Source organism: Portunus trituberculatus, chromosome 43 (assembly GCF_017591435.1).
Source record: "Portunus trituberculatus isolate SZX2019 chromosome 43, ASM1759143v1, whole genome shotgun sequence".
NCBI lineage: Eukaryota > Metazoa > Arthropoda > Malacostraca > Decapoda > Portunidae > Portunus > Portunus trituberculatus.
The window spans coordinates 1492906-1510579 of NC_059297.1; the positions used below are offsets into that span (position 1 = coordinate 1492906).

The 17674-nt window shown below is 41.4% G+C and overlaps 1 protein-coding gene across 5 annotated transcripts in view; it reads left to right on the forward strand.

Moving 5' to 3' along the window:
- The first annotated feature begins 4443 nt into the window (after window positions 1-4443).
- LOC123518383 (serine/threonine-protein kinase D3-like) overlaps window positions 4444-17674 on the forward strand; it is a 184735-nt gene continuing 171504 nt past the window's right edge. For 4 of the 5 annotated variants that reach the window (XM_045279187.1, XM_045279190.1, XM_045279189.1 and 1 more), the window contains exon 1: window positions 4444-4583. The gene's annotated coding sequence lies outside the window, so the exon portion shown is untranslated. Of the gene's footprint in view, window positions 4584-4707; window positions 4786-17674 lie in introns of all 5 variants that reach the window. The other variant, XM_045279188.1, reaches the window with a different exon arrangement.

Sequence of the window (17674 nt, forward strand, 5' to 3'; positions counted from 1 at the left end):
GAATGGAAGAGAGCCAACATAATCTCAATATTCAAAGGAAGAAAGTCAACTGAGCCATTAAATTACAGACCGGTGTCACTTACAAGTGTTGTGGGGAAGTTATGTGAAATTGTTATCAAAGAAAATGGGTTAAGTATCTGGAAGAAAAGCAAGTTATATCGACCAGACAATTCGGGTTCAGGACAGGACAGTCATGTGTGTCGAACCTATTAAGTTTCTACTCAAGAGTAATAGAAGGACTGGAGAGCAGAGATGGATGGGTGGACACAGTATACCTGGACATTAAAAAGGCTTTTGATAAAGTTCCTCACAGCAGACTACTTTGGAAGTTAGAGAGCATAGGAGGACTGCGAGGAACTTTGTTAGATTGGATAAGGGATTGTTTGATGGACAGAGATGAGAACTGTGATCAGAGATACATACTGTACTCATCTTCGGGTAAAGTAACAAGTGGAGTGCCCCCATTATGTTCCAGGTATATGTAAACGACTTTCAAAATGGGGCAAGCAGTTTTATGAATTTGTTTGCTGATGATGCAAAATTGCTAAGAGTAATTAAAACCCAAGAGGACGGTTTGTTGCTGCAGGAAGATATAAACAAGATTTAGAGTGGAGTAAGAAGTGGAAATTAGAGTTTAATGCCAATAAATGTCGTGTAATGGAACTAGGATAGAGTAAGAGAAGACCGGTATGGAACTATCTGATGGGAGAGGAATAGTGAAGACTAAAAAGGAAAAGATGTGGCAGTGATGATACAAGAAAATCTGAACCCCCAAAATACATAAGTAAGATATTTGGATTTGCATATAAAATGTTGACTAGTATTAGAGTGGTATTTCAATTCATGGACAAAGATATGATGAAAAAAATCATCACGAGCATGATACGTCCTAAGCTGGAATTGCAACAGTGGTGTGGTCACCGAGCTCTATAAAAGATATAAGAAGATTAGAACGGATCCAGAAGAGAGCTACAAAGATGGTGCCGGAACTAAAGGACCTAACGTATGAAGAAAGACTGAAGGAAATGGGACTGCCAACCTTACAAGATAGAAGAGAACGAGGAAACCTAATAACAATGTATAAAATTGTAAATGGCATTGAAAAAAAACAAAAAAATAGACGAGGAAGAGCTGATGCTGGTGACAGAAGAAGATAGAAGGACAAGAGGACATGTAAAGATCAGGATGTGGCAGTGTGTGAAAGATATTTGAAAATACAGTTTTCCACACAGAACGGTGGAGAAGTGGAATGCACTGAATAATGAAGTTGTTACAACACATGATGTCCTAGTTTTGCTCCCTGGGCGAAGAGTCCATTGGCGCCCCCCCCCCCATCCTTCTTCCTCTTCCTGCGGGGAAGGGGAAGAGGTATTATGATATTATAATATAATATTATGATATTATAATAATGCAAAGGTGTCAGTCTTTCCCCCGGCCCCCTCCCCTTTGCTTTTCCTCTGAGTGACTCTCTCTCTCTCTCTCTCTCTCTCTCTCTCTCTCTCTCTCTGCAGCGGCATGTTGATCCCCTTTTCCCCTCCCTCCTCACTTTTTCTGACACAGATATACACAACCTGTATAACTCTCAGCAACAAGTTGATGAGGTAATAGTGATGTCGTCAGATGAATAACAGTAATAATATAGATCGATTCTTTGTCTTTTTTCAGAGGGAAAGAAAGAGACAGGCAGACACATCGATTATGCTTGCTTGATGGTTTGTTATATTAAGAAAAAACAATTATGCGTATAGTAACAAGCCATAGCATGGCTAAGACATTCTATATTAAAATGTCATCTAATATAGCTATTGCGTATGTTCCCAACAGTGAGGAACCGGCAGGATTCATATTACCTTATACCTACTTATATTATTACTATTACTATGAATATAAGTACAGGATAAGTTGTACTACCTATATATATCTATGCAGAAGAATCAGTATCACTCTGATAGCGAACTTTCTTTTCAAATAATAAGCTAATTAATATGGCAACTGTAATGCTACGCTGATGCAGACAGTGAAACCATCTACAAGCATCCACCTTCCAGACTTAAGCTCAGTCCATTTCAGCCTTTCGTGACTGCTAGAAGTGGGCGGATTAGTAACCATTACTACAATTAAAATCCTCTTACTTTCACACCTCAAGGGGCGGTAGTGGTGGAGGTGGTGGCAGTGTTTAGTGTTACTGACAGTTATTGTTCAGTCTTGTTTCATCTCATAAAGCATACAAGTTTGTATATACCCAAAACACTCGTAAACACACTCAAACACACTCAGAACCAACCTAAATACACCCACAACACAATAATATAAATGTTGCCCCCTCCCCAGTGTTTTCCCACCTCTTGGGAGACCGCTCCAACCTGCTGGTTCCAATATTTTTCTCATGTATATCCCAACGATGATATTATGCCTCCATGTTATGTTTTTCATGGTTTCTCTAAATATTTCGTTGTGTTTGAAGTGTGTTTCTTGCCTCTGTTGAATAGATATGCGGCGTTTAGTGGTGCTTTATGATGTAAGTGTGAGCTTGCTTAACGGTCAAAATTCACGATTCGTCATTTAGAACTTATTTTTATTTCAAGCTATGACTGGGCCTTTATGGTATCAAAGAATCTCAAATATTCTTTTATTTGTGAAATTAACCCACTGAGTCAAATATGTGCAGCTTGAAATGGTGCTTAGTACTGCTAAACGTAAGTTATAGTTTTTTTTTTTTTTTTTTTTTTTTTACGTGTCTGGGTGATGGTCTGTATCGTTGTAGAATGCCTCAAAAGATTTTGTAAAGTGTGTCAGCACACTAGCCAAATGGACATGGCAAGACTTTACAAGGGTCTCTAATGAAAGTAGATTTTAAGACTTTTTTTTTTAGTTAAATATTATTTCATTCGTCATATTCTGGTTCTATTGAAGTGATGGATGCCTGAGATGACAGTTTTATATTGTCTAATATTCTTTGAAGGAAGTATAAATTCGAAATGAGTGGATGTTTTTGTAGTGTTATAAGTAAAAATTTTTTTATACTTTCACCATACCTAATTTACACATTTCTTTAAATCTAGTTAGGCTGGAAATGTATTGATATTTTTGATATTAATTAAAGTATCTTTCAAGTGTTAAAATATCAAACATTCGGCCTTGGCCTATTTTTTTCTATAATTAATTTTTCAAATTATTTACGTAATTTAGCTGAGTTACCGCTGCTCCAGCTCTCTCTTTTCGTCACAGTCAAGGTAGTGACTAATCATTTGATCATAGTTCTGGATGGGCGTCTTTCCTCCAACACTCTCAGTTCGTTAATATTTTGTGCAATATCTAATATTTTCTATATGTTTTTCTATATATTTCTTGGCTCTGGTGTGTAAAATGAAACAGTAGAAGGAAGAAGAAAGGGGAAACAAATTAAGAAAACCAAGAAGAGAAAGAAAAAAAAAAAAAAAAAAAAATGAGGAAGAACCAAGCCACAATATTTAGCTAAGTATCCCTTATAATTTTTTCGTTTTCTATAACACATTTTGATGTTTTGCGATATTTTAAGCATATTCGGCGTGTTTCGAATATTATAATTGCTTTTCTAGGTGTTTTCAGTGTGGGTTAGATAGCTTTGGGTATATGCTACGTATTTTGAGTGTGTTGTAGGGATGTGTTTGAGTATTATGGTGTATTTGAGTGCTTGAGGGCATTTTGAGATGTTGTGTGACATTTTGAGTGTTTTGGCATACAAATGAGTGTTTAAAGTAGGTTGTGTGTGTGTGGTTGGAGGGGGGTGTATTTTATGGTGTGGGGATGGTTTCGGGATGGTTGTTTAATGCGAGTTTTGAGTGTATTTGTTTGTATTTAGAGGTGTTGTATGATAATCTGAGAGTGTTTTGGGATAAATTTGAGTGCTTTAAGTGATCTGGGTGTGTTGGAGCGGTGTTTTGGGTGTGTTTGTGTGTGTAATTCACCTCGGTCGTCTACTAGTCACCCAGTGTGTGTGTGTGTGTGTGTGTGTGTGTGGCTGTTCTGAGTGTGTTATTATAAGCATACATAAGTATATGCATAAATACATACATACATACTATATATTATCAAGAAAAATAATATATAAGCAACTTGTCTTTACATTACTTAAACGGCTCTCCCGCCAATGGGACACCCCCTCTCCCCCATTTCCGTCAGCTGTGAGAGACTGACGCCCCATCTCTTGGCCACTAAACTCACTGATCAATTCTTCCAGCCTTCCCAATGAGATAGTATATCCTTTAGAGAATCCTTGATATGAACTTACGAACTATTAAGCACGATTGATATAAGGAATACAAATAATCTACTATAGGGTAAAGGATATTGTCAAATAGAACTCAAATGCACTATAAAGCTATAAAGTGGTATAAACTTGATGCTCTTTTGTTGACTAGGCAACTTAGAGGAGAGGGTGTACGCAGGTGCAAGTACAGATTGCGTCAGTGTCAGCCCAAGTGTCGGCGTGATAGGAGTGTGTGCGGTGTTCGTGCTGCCATGCCTTTATTAAAATAGTATGTAACTAGGACTACACATTGCGAGAGTGTTAAGAAGTCCATAAGCACCTCTTCGCGTCCAAGGTAAGGCCACGTAGCCGGCCTGTATCGTGTAAGACACCCTCTCTTGTTGTGATCAGACGTACCAGTTTCTCTTTGGGAAATTGACACACATTTCGAACTGGTTTCTTAATACCTTAAATTCCAGGGTCCCTCAGGTGTAATAACCCCCAGACGTGAGTACCTGAGCCCCTCCAATGTCTCGTACCGTCCTGAGTGGTGTTTGGTACGTGGAAATATGTTCTTTTTATATATTACTCTGCTACTCGTAGGATGGGTCCCTTTTTTATTAGACATTTCCCAGGATGGTGATGGTGGTGGCTAGGATGCACTCTGTCTATCTCTCTCCCTCCACGGCTTGCTTGGTGACAGGTGTCCGAGCCTCACCTGTCGCGCACGTCGCACCTCTGGGAACAGCTTGCTTGGGGAGAGCACCTGTTGGGGCGGAGGGCGGGGCGGTGCTGGATCACTTGTTGGTCTCGGGGAAAGTTAGGGCGGTACTAGAGGAGGGAGGGGTGTCCGTGTGTGTGGAGGGGAGGTATGGGGGTCAGCAGTGATGTTTGTGGTGGTTGTGTTGTATCTTGGGTACTAAAGGCAAGGCAGCGATGTGAAGGTGGAAAGATTGGTGATAGCGGCGTGGATGCTGCATCAAAGCTGTCACTGTGCTCGGTTGTGGTTGTGCCGCTGTATTGCACCAACTTCATTTACCGGGGATTGGATGTCTCGATGTTCTTTACCTACCTTGACTATGTGCTGGGTGTGTCCTGCGTGGTGCTGCTCAGGGAAAGGTACATGCTAGACTAGCGAGTGTTTGAAAGTTTGATAAGCTAGAGTTGCGAGCGGTACCGTTACAGGAAGATAATATTGACAGAGAGCTTTGCCGTCAGACACTCCTGTTTGTGTTTTCGTGACGCTTGTAGGTGTTTATAGGGACGATGTACTGCATGGTGTATCACAGTCTTGACAATTTTAGAGTTTTAAGGTAAAAGTCACCAGAGCAATTGGGAAGATAGATGTGTCAGAAGTTTGGTCTTTGGCTGACCACAGAGTAACATTTCTGGATATACTTTGCTGATCTCTCCCACTTCACGTACGGTCTGAATTATTATATTTCCATTTTGAAAGATTTCTTCCTCTTATATTTGCTGACCTAGATTCTTATATACCTTAAGATATTATGTTTCGAATAATTCATCTTTTCATTTATAGTTCTAAAGTTTGTTATGTGTTTGAAAACCCCCTCTTCTTATTACATGGATGTCAATAGCAATTATCTGTTTGTCTTAGAAAACTGAGTGGTCTCTAGTTATGTACCTAGGTATTTTATTATAAACAGTTAATTGATTTTAGTGCAGAATATTAGTCTTGTTAATGAAGGAAAATTTAATGAATACAATGAAATGAACTTGAATAAAAAAATGAGACTGATTTATATATTTGATCATGAAATGTTATAGATAAATGGTTGCTGAGTTTGTATCTGGTTACAAACTTTGATCTTTAACTCTTTCACAACTTCATACTTTTCACTTAATCATGTCATACATCTTGTAAAACAGTTTTGTACTAGAGTCTTGAATTGTACAGTACATTTAACTTAAAACAAGACCAATTCAATTATTCAACCTTGTATTCTTTCTTGTCAGTGTGCTCCTGCCAACTGTTTTCACAGTGTATGGTGACAAGGGAACATTATTAGTGGAAGTATTAACTCCTTTACTATCAATTTATATTTTTACCTTGAGATTTGTGTGTGATTAGACCATTTTATTGACATTAGGAAAGGTCCATGGAGGTCAGAAGATTAATGGCCACAGTCTTCACTATTTCAATCCTCCACATAAGTTTCTGAAGCTTTATTAAATCACCAAATAGAAACCAGAATGAATATGGAAATGTATCATGGTACTCAAGTGAGATGGAGTGAGGTGGAGTGCTGCTTGTTTCAAATTGCTTCAGAGGTTAATTTGGAAGGAGCTTGTGATTAAGGTGTAATTGAAAGTGTTGCCTATGTGAATCATTTGATGTCCATTGTGTCTTGATGCTTGTAACAATTTATAGAAGACTCTTCCTGAGGTGTCCCTGTTAACCACTGCCAGCCCCCTCCCCCACCAAAGACAAATAACTGTTACATGAGGAAGAATTGACTGAAATGGAAAATATTAGAAGAAAGGTGAGAAAGGAGTGATTTTGTTATGTGGAACTAGAATGTTAAGATTTATAGAAAGATGAAAGAACAAAAAGCATTAGTATAAAAAAATAAGGGTAGTACTTGTCTGTGTTAATGATTTATTTATTTGTTATTTTTTGTTTTTTGTCTAGGCATTGTCCAAGGATAACAAGATTATGATAAGAAAAAGGCTCACTGGTCCCCAAATATGGTAGCAAAAATTACAGGACAAGTGTTTTGAAATTTCCCTCTGCTAAGAATTCAAGTCATAAGAAAGGTGGAAATACTGAAGCAGGCTGGCAGCTCCAGAGTTTACCAGACAAAGGGATGAATGATTGAGAATAATGGTAAATCTTGCTTTAGATAGGTTAGACAGAGTAGGGATGAGAGAAACAATAGTCTTGTGTAGCAAGGCATATGTGAGGAGAGAAGACGTGCAGTTAGCAAGATCAGAAGAGTAGTTGGCATAATAATTGCCGTAGAAGGTAGCAAGAGATGCAACATTGCAGTGATGACAGGGCAATGTATAAAGTGATTTAGCAGATTTGTTTATGATTCATTCCACATGTATGATTGTACCTTTCACAGAAAGTGACTGTCCACTTTTCTCAGTTTAGTAAAATGAATCTATTCTATTGCACTCAATCAATATAGAGTACAACATTATCCAGCGTGAATAGTTTGGTCTTAAAATTTGTAGAACTGGAAGGCCATGCAGTATTGTTTTGAGCATGCTATCTACTTGTGTTAATAGAACACTTCTCTTTATAGTGAGAGTTCATAAAATTGATTATAGAATACAACTAAAGCTGCCAGAGAAGCTAAGAGATCAAATTAGGTTGTGATTAGAGACTGTGACCAGTGCAGTTATTGCTTTTCCTCACCAAATCATTTTAATGATTGTTGATACTTTGAGTGAATGTTTTCAATTTAGATTTTTTAAGGAGGTAATTTCCAAACCAACCAACTTAATAGTACTTAGTTAATTAGTAGATGATGCCTCATGTCTGAGAGATGCAGGGTGAGTGCCGGAACAACAACAGCTTCACTAAATAGAGTGTTCTGTGTTGAGTAGTCAGTCCTGATAAGCAGATTAGGTATAAACTATCTCATCAGGCAATACTGGATTGCTGCACAGTGCTGCCCTTGTTCAGAACTCACTGTAAGATTTTCTGTGGATTATTTAATGAAAAGTCCGTGTATCTGTTTTTATACAAGTGTTTGAAATAGGACCTAGCTACCCATGTAGTAATTTGGAACACATTAGTGAACTAAATTGTCAGGGAGGCAAGTGACACCAGACTGGTTGTTTTATTGGGTAGAGAGAGTGCAAGGCAGCAGCGGAGCTCATTGGTTAGTGTCAGGGATGATGCAGTGGTTGTGGCCCATGATAGAAGAAGAGAAGATGGATAGCATATAGTAGATGCAGATATCCAGCGGATGAATACCAAGGTTGTGCACCTCATATAGTATGTACTACTTTCTTTTACCATTACATGGCATCACCATGTACTACTTGCCCTTGTAGTGGAATGTTTAGTCTGTCACTTGTTGCACTTTTGATTCTGTCTTCTGTAGGAGGATGTTAGGAAAGATTGAAGGGATTGATATCAGTGAAATATGTTATTAATGAAGATGAGTAGTAAAGCTGTTCATGACTTCCAGGAAGGTCCAACACTGTCACCTTGGCTCAGGCTCTGCTTTAGTGTGGCAGTCATGTCATTTATAGTAATCTGATAGTGTTTTATTGTTTGAATTGCACACCACTTGTTTAGATATTATTTTTGCAAAAACTGCACAGTGATTGTGGTAGGGATGGATGCTTCATTGTGGTAGTACTGAATAACCTGCACCTTCCACACTCAAAATGTTCACATTACACAGATTAGTAGTTTTTCAATCCATGCATAACAAAATGTGCATAAGAAATCTGGTCCTGTTAAGGGACTGATGTATAACAGGTGACCACCAACATCATTATCATTATGAGTATGTAATCACAGTTTGTTCTGGTAGGGATTGCTGAGTGTGTGTGTGTGTGTGTGTGTGTGTGTGTGTGTGTGTGTGTGTGTGTGTTTGTGTGTGTGTATATAATTATGTACATAAAGCGTGGAAGCGGCTGGTGTGACTTGTTGCAGCTTAAGTATTACATTGAGGCTTAGCTTGTTGAGGCTGGGAGTGACAGCTTTGATGCCTGTAAGTACTGCACACAGTCAGGATTGCAGCATAACCTGTGGGGCGGGATTATCATCAGAAGGCTGTATAAGAGAAAAGTTCAAAAGAAATAACTGATTTTACATAAGTGACATGAATTATTGTGATCCCTCAAAGGTTTAACACTGATTTATATTACCATTATAGTCGTAACATTGTGCATTTAGTAGCATTACACTGATTTAGACATAGTAAAGCTTCCATGCTGCAAATAATACATAACTAGCAATGTATGTGTATTATGCAGGTAGATGTGTATTTACTTAGTATTACACTAATTTAGACATACTGTATAACTTGCTCTACACACACACACACACACACACACACACACACACACACACACACACACACACACACACACACACACACACACACACACACACACACACACACACACACACACACACACACACACACACACACATGCAGTATACTTTCTTCGGGAACACATTTGAAGCACACAATAACTATGGAAAAGATGACTTATGGCAAAATAATAGCTGGGAGATTGCAAACTGACTGGTGTGTGTGTGTGTGTGTGCACGTGCGCGTGGGTGTGAATGTGCGTGTGCGTGTGCATAAGCCTTTCATACCATTTATACCTTATTCCTACTCTCATTGCATCACACACTTTCCCTTCCTTTTACCATTCTTCACCTTACTTCACCTCACTTCTACCCTCTCCCTAACCTAACCTTCCTATTCGACTTAGTTTAATAGATGGATGGATTCACGTCATGCAAGGAACAGGAAGTGGAGTGTGAGAATGAAGGCAGAAGCTAAGAGTGTTCGTTGTTAGACATGTAGAAGGGAACAGAGAAGGGACATAAAGAAGAAAGATGCGATGTGTTGGAAGAGAAACGTGTGAAAGAAAAGATAAACGAGAAGGGGCAGGGAAGGGGGTTGGATGGGTGAGTGGGAGGGTAGGAGGAGGAGGGAGGCCAGGTGATAGGAGTGGAGGAGGAGGAGGAGGAGGTATGAATGCCCTGTGTGGAATGTCATGTGTAGCTGTGGAGTTGACCATGAGTGGATAATTTTTTTGTGGTATTTGCTCGTGTCTTTATCCATTTTGCTTGGTGTGGATTGGTAGGAGACAGTGCGTGCGATGAAAATCAGAGCAGTGTGTGTGTGTGTGTGTGTGTGTGTGTGTGTGTGTGTGTGTGTGTATCGCTTTTACCAACTTGCTCATGTGAAGGTGGCGTTGAGCTGCTACAGGGTGGGAATACTACAGAGTAACCCGGTGGTGTCACAATGAAGTACGGTTGTATAGGTGTAAGTGCAGCATCTAGACCAGTGTAGAGGACAGACAGTGCGTTTCCAATTACGGGGAAGTATTGGCTCAGTGGCGCTCATGTAGAATATCCCTATTCAGAAAACGCTCTTCTCTCTCACCAGGACTATTTTCCAAGGCCACAGATGATTATAGGGTTTTCAAGAGTGATTCTCCAGTTGATAATGTACAAATCTTCTCACTCGCTTTAGAATAATTAAAACCCTTAAAAACTCGTGTAGATATAAATAAAGCCTTTTAAAATAGTGGAGGTGAAGCATAGGAAAGTTTGAGAATATGAGTTAAGTACGATAATCGAGGTGGCTTTGGAATGTTGAGTGTAGGTGTTAGTTGTGGAGGGTTTGTGTTGCAGTGGTTTCATTGAGCGGCAGCATTCCATAGTGGGCAGTGGTGCAGGGCGCGGTGATGGTGGGTAGACGGGGCATTATGCAATAGGCCACCATCTCCTCACCTGCTGGGCTGCTCTGCAAGGTTACCCTGTACCTCATACCACGCCCACTGTGACCTGACCCCTCCTGTGTGTGTGTGTGTGTGTGTGTGTGTGTGTGCGTGCGTGCGTGCGTGCGTGCGCGCGCACGCGGTTTCTTTGCGAATAGATGATAAACAAAGCTACATAATAGGGTGTAAATGCGCACATCGACAGCATTCAACAGGTAGTGGTGCAGGGTAGGCTTGTATGTAAAGAAGTGGCTCATCTAGCATGACTGATGAGTTATAAGTCCCAAGTGGCGGTAACCATAACATGGTAGTCGCCCCCTCTGCCGCCGCCGTCGCCTAAGGCTTGTCAGGTTGCCACAGTTCAGAAGGCTTGAGATGTTGTCACTTGTCAGATACAGATACGAATGATGCCAGTCCAGCGGGAATCATACTGGTGAAATGTTAGGTTTTCTCTTCAAGACACACAGGACATCCACCTCCTGCAGTAGCGTCACCTCCCTCCCTTCCTCTCAGCCTCCCACACAGGCACCGGCGACACCCCACACTGCCATGGGCAGAGCTGGCTGTCGTCCAGGAAAGTCTGTAGGCATGACCACGCTTCATTATTTAAATGAGTGCATGATAGTGGCTGGCCAGCAAGTGTGTTGGCAAGTGCCAATTACAGATCATATGCCCGTGTAGTGGGGGGCGCGACGCCTCGGTCTTTATCACTGGCACACTGAAACTTTAGACAGCAGAAATGGTAGGCGAGGCCACTCCCCCCGCCGTGCTGTAACTTATACTAGGTGCAGCAGGTGGAAGCTGTGTGCGGGATGAACGCAGTGCAGCGATAGTGGAGAGTGGGGAATGGGGCTGTGGGGTCAGTCTTCCCGTGACGCCTCAGTACCGGCGTTCCATTGTGTGCAAGGTACAATTTCCTGACAGTGGTCCAACCTTGGTGTGCTGGAATTCACGGGAGATTCCTGCAGGACAGTATACGCGGGATTTTTGCTTCTTATCGGAAGGAAACTTGAGAGGGGAAAAAGTTGAAAATCTGGGGAATTTTAGTAGGAAATAATTTAGAGCACTTATAGCGTAGTAGGTGCGAGATGTATGCAGGAAGTTTGTCTGCTGTTTCATATCTGCGCGCAGCTCTCATAAACTCAAATGGTAATGCATTCCAGGTGATGAAAATCCCAAGTAAGCGAGCTCTGTTGGAGTTTCACTTCATAAACAACATGAAGACACATAAAGGTGATATTCATGCAGAGGAAATCCCGGCAGTACAGTAGAGTGCGTCGCGCATGAAGGGAACGCAGCGGAAGGGTTGGCGAGACTGTCACTCACGAACGGTTCCTGTTGTTCTGGGCTGGATGTGATATAGAATGATAAGGACAATTGTCTTGCATCGCTGTGTTAAAGATTACCGCACACTGTACAGAGGCAACACAGGTGGACGATCGGAAAGCCGTGTGTGATCAGCTTGTGTGTGAATATGTCCTGGTATATTTCACTGATTAGGCAACGAGAGAGAGAGAGAGAGAGAGAGAGAGAGAGAGAGAGAGAGAGAGAGACTGATATTGCTACATTTAATGGCCTTTGTATAAGACCTAAAACATAAAGATAATATGTAGCAAATGTAGCAAGACCCGTTGAGACGGTGGTCTGTTAAGGACGTGTAGTATATTGATAGGTGATGGGTGACGCTTCCTGTAATGTGACCCATACATCACAGGATCATGTCAATAACAATATAATAATGATAATCACAATAATAACCAATAATACCAGTAATAATAATAATCGTGAAGTAAATAATATCAATGAAATGATAGTAGTAATGGTAATGATAATAATAGTAATAATAACAATGATAATAATAATACTGATAATGATAATAATAATAATGATAATAATAATAATAATAATAATAATAATAATAATAATAATAATAATAATAATAATAATAATAATAAAACTACAACAACAACACTCCTATCAATAAGGTAATAATGAATAGAACTACACACACACACACACACACACACACACACACACACACACACACACACACACACACACACACACACACACACACACACACACACACACACACACACGGTAGCTCAGTGGTTAGAGCGCTGGCTCCACAAGCCAGAGGACCGGGGTTCGATTCCCCGGCCGGGTGGAGATATTTGGGTGTGTCTCCTTTCACGTGTGGCCCCTGTTCACCTAGCAGTGAGTAGGTACGGGATGTAAATCGAGGAGTAGTGACCTTGTTGTCCCGGTGTGTGGTGTGTGCCTGGTCTCAGGCCTATCTGAAGATCGGAAATAATGAGCTCTGAGCTCGTTCCGTAGGGAAACGTTTGGCTGTCTCGTCAGAGACTGCAGCAGATCAAACAGTGAAACACACACTTAAATATTACTGGTTAAAGATAAAACTAAAATAAGAAAAAAAAACATGCCGAGAGGTAAATAAAAGAAAAATAAATTAACATATCTTCTATACATGAGGAGAAGAAAAAGATGATAACGGAAGGAAAAAATATGATAATAGAGATTGTAGGAGTGACAAGACGACGAACGCTTTTCCGGCGGCCAGCAGGTGACTCCCTTCCCTGTGGCACGTACACCTATACACTGGTAAGGATGGGAAGTGTGTGGCAAGCTGGCTGTACAAAATATCCTCTTAACCCCTGGGACGCATTTTTACCTTGATTTTTTAGGTATGATTAGACGATTTTGTTTACATTAGCAAGGGTCTATGAAGGTCGGGAGATTTATGGCCAGAGTCTTCACTATGGGATGAGAAGTGTATTGCAAGTTGGCTGTACATAATATCCCCCACAGAGCTTAAGCCCCATCAGTACTGGGACACATTTTTACCTTGATTTTAGGTATGATTAGACGGTTTTATTTACATTAGGAAGTGTCTATGAAGGTCGGGAGATTAATGGCCAGAGTCTTCTCAGTTTTAATCTCCACACATGAGTTTCTGAAGTTGTATAAAAACGCCATATACTAAGCAGAATGACTATGAAAAACGTGTCCTGGTACTGTTTTTTTTATGTATTTGTGCACACACTTAGCGAATATATACACTGGGAAAAATGGAAAGTGTATTGCAAGTTGGCTGTATGCAATTTCTTCACGTTGAATGTTTTATGTATTTGTATCCGTAGGTAGCAAATGGTTCCTGTTTTCTATGATATTGTACACTCTGATAGGGAATAATCAGTGTTATTATCGTGTGTTTCTTGTCATCATGTATAGTTTCCTCTACTGACACGTTGGTTTATTGCTAAAGTTGTACCATTTCTTCAACATATTTTTTTTTACTGAGATACGCATTCATTCATAGTGTTACTGCTATCTTATTCATGTGTTCCTTGTCATCATCACTGTTGTAGTTCATGATATTACTGTTTTGCCTTTTTTTTATGTAAGAGAGGAAAGCTGGCCAAGAGCAACATGAAAAAAAAAATACATAAAAACGAAAAAGAAAGGCTTTCTAAGTTACCAGTTCGCTTACAAGTCCGAGAAAGTTAGCTAAAGAAAAGGGATAAATGTCTTGCAATGCTGTATTCATGTACCTTGACAAATACCTGCATGAAATAAAGAAAATGGAGAGAGAGAGAGAGAGAGAGAGAGAGAGAGAGAGAGAGAGAGAGAGAGAGAGAGAGAGAGAGAGAGAGTACACTTAACAATACCCAGCCAGTGTAATAATATTCAGAGATGGCAGTGGGACAAATATTAAATGTCCCAGAATGGATTGTGTTTAAGGAACCATGCGTCAAGTAGCCGTTTGAGGGATTTAAAGGACTGCTGCAGTGGATGATAACCTCCTCTGGTCTCGTGTGTGTGTAATTCACCTCGGTCGCCTACTGGTCACCCAGCCAGTCTTCCCCATTACGGAGCGAGCTCAGAGCTCATACACCGATCTTCGGGTAGGACTGAGACCACATCAACACACAACACACACCGGGACAGCGAGGCCACAACCCCTCGAGTTACATCTCGTACCTATTTACTGCTAGGTGAACAGGGGCCACACATTAAGAGGCTTGCCCATTTGCCTCGCCGCTTACCGGGACTCGAACCCGGTCCTCTCGATTGTGAGTCGAGCGTGTTAACCACTACACTATGCGGTGTGTGTGTGTGTGTGTGTGTGTGTGTGTGTGTGTGTGTGTGTGTGTGTGTGTGTGTGTAATTCACCTCGGTCACCTGCTGGTCACCCAGTCAGTCTTCCCCATTACGGAGCGAGCTCAGAGCTCATAGACCGATCTTCGGGTAGGACTGAGACCACATCAACACACTCCACACACCGGGAAAGCGAGGCCACAACCTCTCGAGTTACATCCCGTACCTATTTACTGCTAGGTGAACAGGGGCCACACATTAAGAGGCTTGCCCATTTGCCTCGCCGCTTACCGGGACTCGAGCCCGGCCCTCTCGATTGTGAGTCGAGCGTGCTAACCACTACACTACGCGGTGTGTGTGTGTGTGTGTGTGTGTGTGTGTGTGTGTGTGTTTCACTGTTTCACTGTTTGATCTGCTGCAGTCTCTGACGAGACAGCCAGACGTTACCCTACGGAACGAGCTCAGAGCTCATTATTTCCGATCTTCGGATAGGCCTGAGACCAGGCACACACCACACACCGGGACGACAAGGTCACAACTCCTCGATTTACATCCCGTACCTACTCACTGCTAGGTGAACAGGGGCTGCACGTGAAAGGAGACACACCCAAATATCTCCACCCGGCCGGGGAATCGAACCCCGGTCCTCTGGCTTGTGAAACCAGCGCTCTAACCACTGAGTGTGTGTGTGTGTGTGTTTCACTGTTTGATCTGCTGCAGTCTCTGACGAGACAGCCAGACGTTACCATACGGAACGAGCTCAGAGCTCATTATTTCCGATCTTCGGATAGGCCTGAGACCAGGCACACACCACACACCGGGACAACAAGGTCACAACTCCTCGATTTACATCCCGTACCTACTCACTGCTAGGTGAACAGGGGCTGCACGTGAAAGGAGACACACCCAAATATCTCCACCCGGCCGGGGAATCGAACCCCGGTCCTCTGGCTTGTGAAGCCAGCGCTCTAACCACTGAGCTATCGGGTGTGTGTGTGTGTGTGTGTGTGTGTGTGTGTGTGTGTGTGTGTGTGTGTGTGTGTGAAGAACAGAGGTGATGTACTGTGTGGGTAGTGGTGGTGATTATTATTGATGTGTGTGTGTGTGTGTGTGTGTGTGTGTGTGTGTGTGGAACAGAGGTGATGTACTGTGTGGGCAGTGGTGGTGGAGATTATTATTGATGTGTGTGTGTGTGTGTGTGTGTGTGTGTGTGTGTGTGTGTGAGCTCTGTGTCGTAATGTTTTATGTTTTTTTAGTACCATTGTTTCCTCTTACGTACTAAACAAACTGATCTAAGTGAAAAAATAAAATGTAAAGTGACATGTAGAGAAAAAAGTGAGTAAATGAATAAATAAATAAGTAATGAAGACTAAACTAAGCCAAATTAAATATAAAAACACACAACTGCGTTCCTTAACCCACTCAGTACTAGGACGCACTTTCACCATGAGTTTTGGGTGTGATTAGACGATTTTATTTACACTACCAAGGTTCTATGCAGGTCGGAAGGTTAATAGCCCAGAATCTTTACTATTTTAATCCCCACATGAGATTCTGAAGCTGTATAAAATCATGAAATAGTAACGTGACTAAATATGAAGAAGTGTCATGGTACTGCAGAGGTTAAACAAAACACAGGAGGGAGAAGAGAAGCAGGAGGATGACCAATATTTATAATGTGTAGGTATGGCTTTATTCTTAACACAACATTCCGCATCCTCGGGCGACGAATTCCATTGATATTTCAGAGAGAGAGAGAGAGAGAGAGAGAGAGAGAGAGAGAGAGAGAGAGAGAGAGAGAGAGAAATCAGACCTCCTAACTTCACCCCTTCAGTACCATGGGGCATTTAGGCAGGCGGTAGCGTAGTGGACAAGATGGTAAGTGTAAGATGGTAAGTGTGGGATGGGGCAGACGTCCACGGGTAGGTTCGAATCCCACCACGTATCGTCTTGATACTTTGCCATTTGTTGAGTGGTTTAAAGTTACCTACATGTCACCATGATACCCAGGTTCGGTGGTGATATGGGCCCTAATATGGGTACCACTATAAATAAAATTGCCTGCGCCACTAATGGGGGTTGAAGCTGAACAGCGCTTCCCATGTTCTTCAAGTATATTATCTACAGCCGCTATAGTCAGTAACCAAAAAAAAAAAAAAAAAAAAAAAGTATTAATTCTTCTTACTATTTGGTGATTTTATAAAGCTTCAGAAATTTATATGGGGGATTAAAATAGTGAAGACTGGCCATTAATCTTTTGACCTCCATAGACCCTTCGTAATAGCAATGAAATGGTCTTATCGTACACAAATCTCAAGGTAAAAATGTGTCCTAGTACTGAAAGGGTAATTCTTTTGAAAGTCGTTGATTCTAATACAGATAAAATAATCTAATCATACCCCCAAATCAAGGTAAAAATGCTTCTCAATATAGTCGGGACATTAAAAATCAAACTTTCTCTTCCGTGGCCGCGTTAGTTCCCAGTGGCGGGTGGCAGTCAGTGAGGCGCCGCCCTTGTGAAGGTTAGGCTGTTATACTTGCCTAAAAATGCCTCGTCACTTGGCCTTTTGTACGTAGCAGGTAAACATAATAAACATTGTAGGCTGACTTTTGAAGAGAGGAGACTCGGGATGAAGGAGGAGGAGGAGGAAAAGAACAGTGTGTAGAAGCAGTGTGAGTAATAGATTGCCTCCTCGTGCACTGTTTAGAGAGAGAGAGAGAGAGAGAGAGAGAGAGAGAGAGAGAGAGAGAGAGAGAGAGAGAGAGAGAGAGGCCATATTCAGAAACACCTTGCTCTCTCACCACGACAATTTTTCAAGTCTCCAGAGACTAACCGGGTTTCCTATAGAAATCTTGCTAATCCATCACCAGAACCTTAAA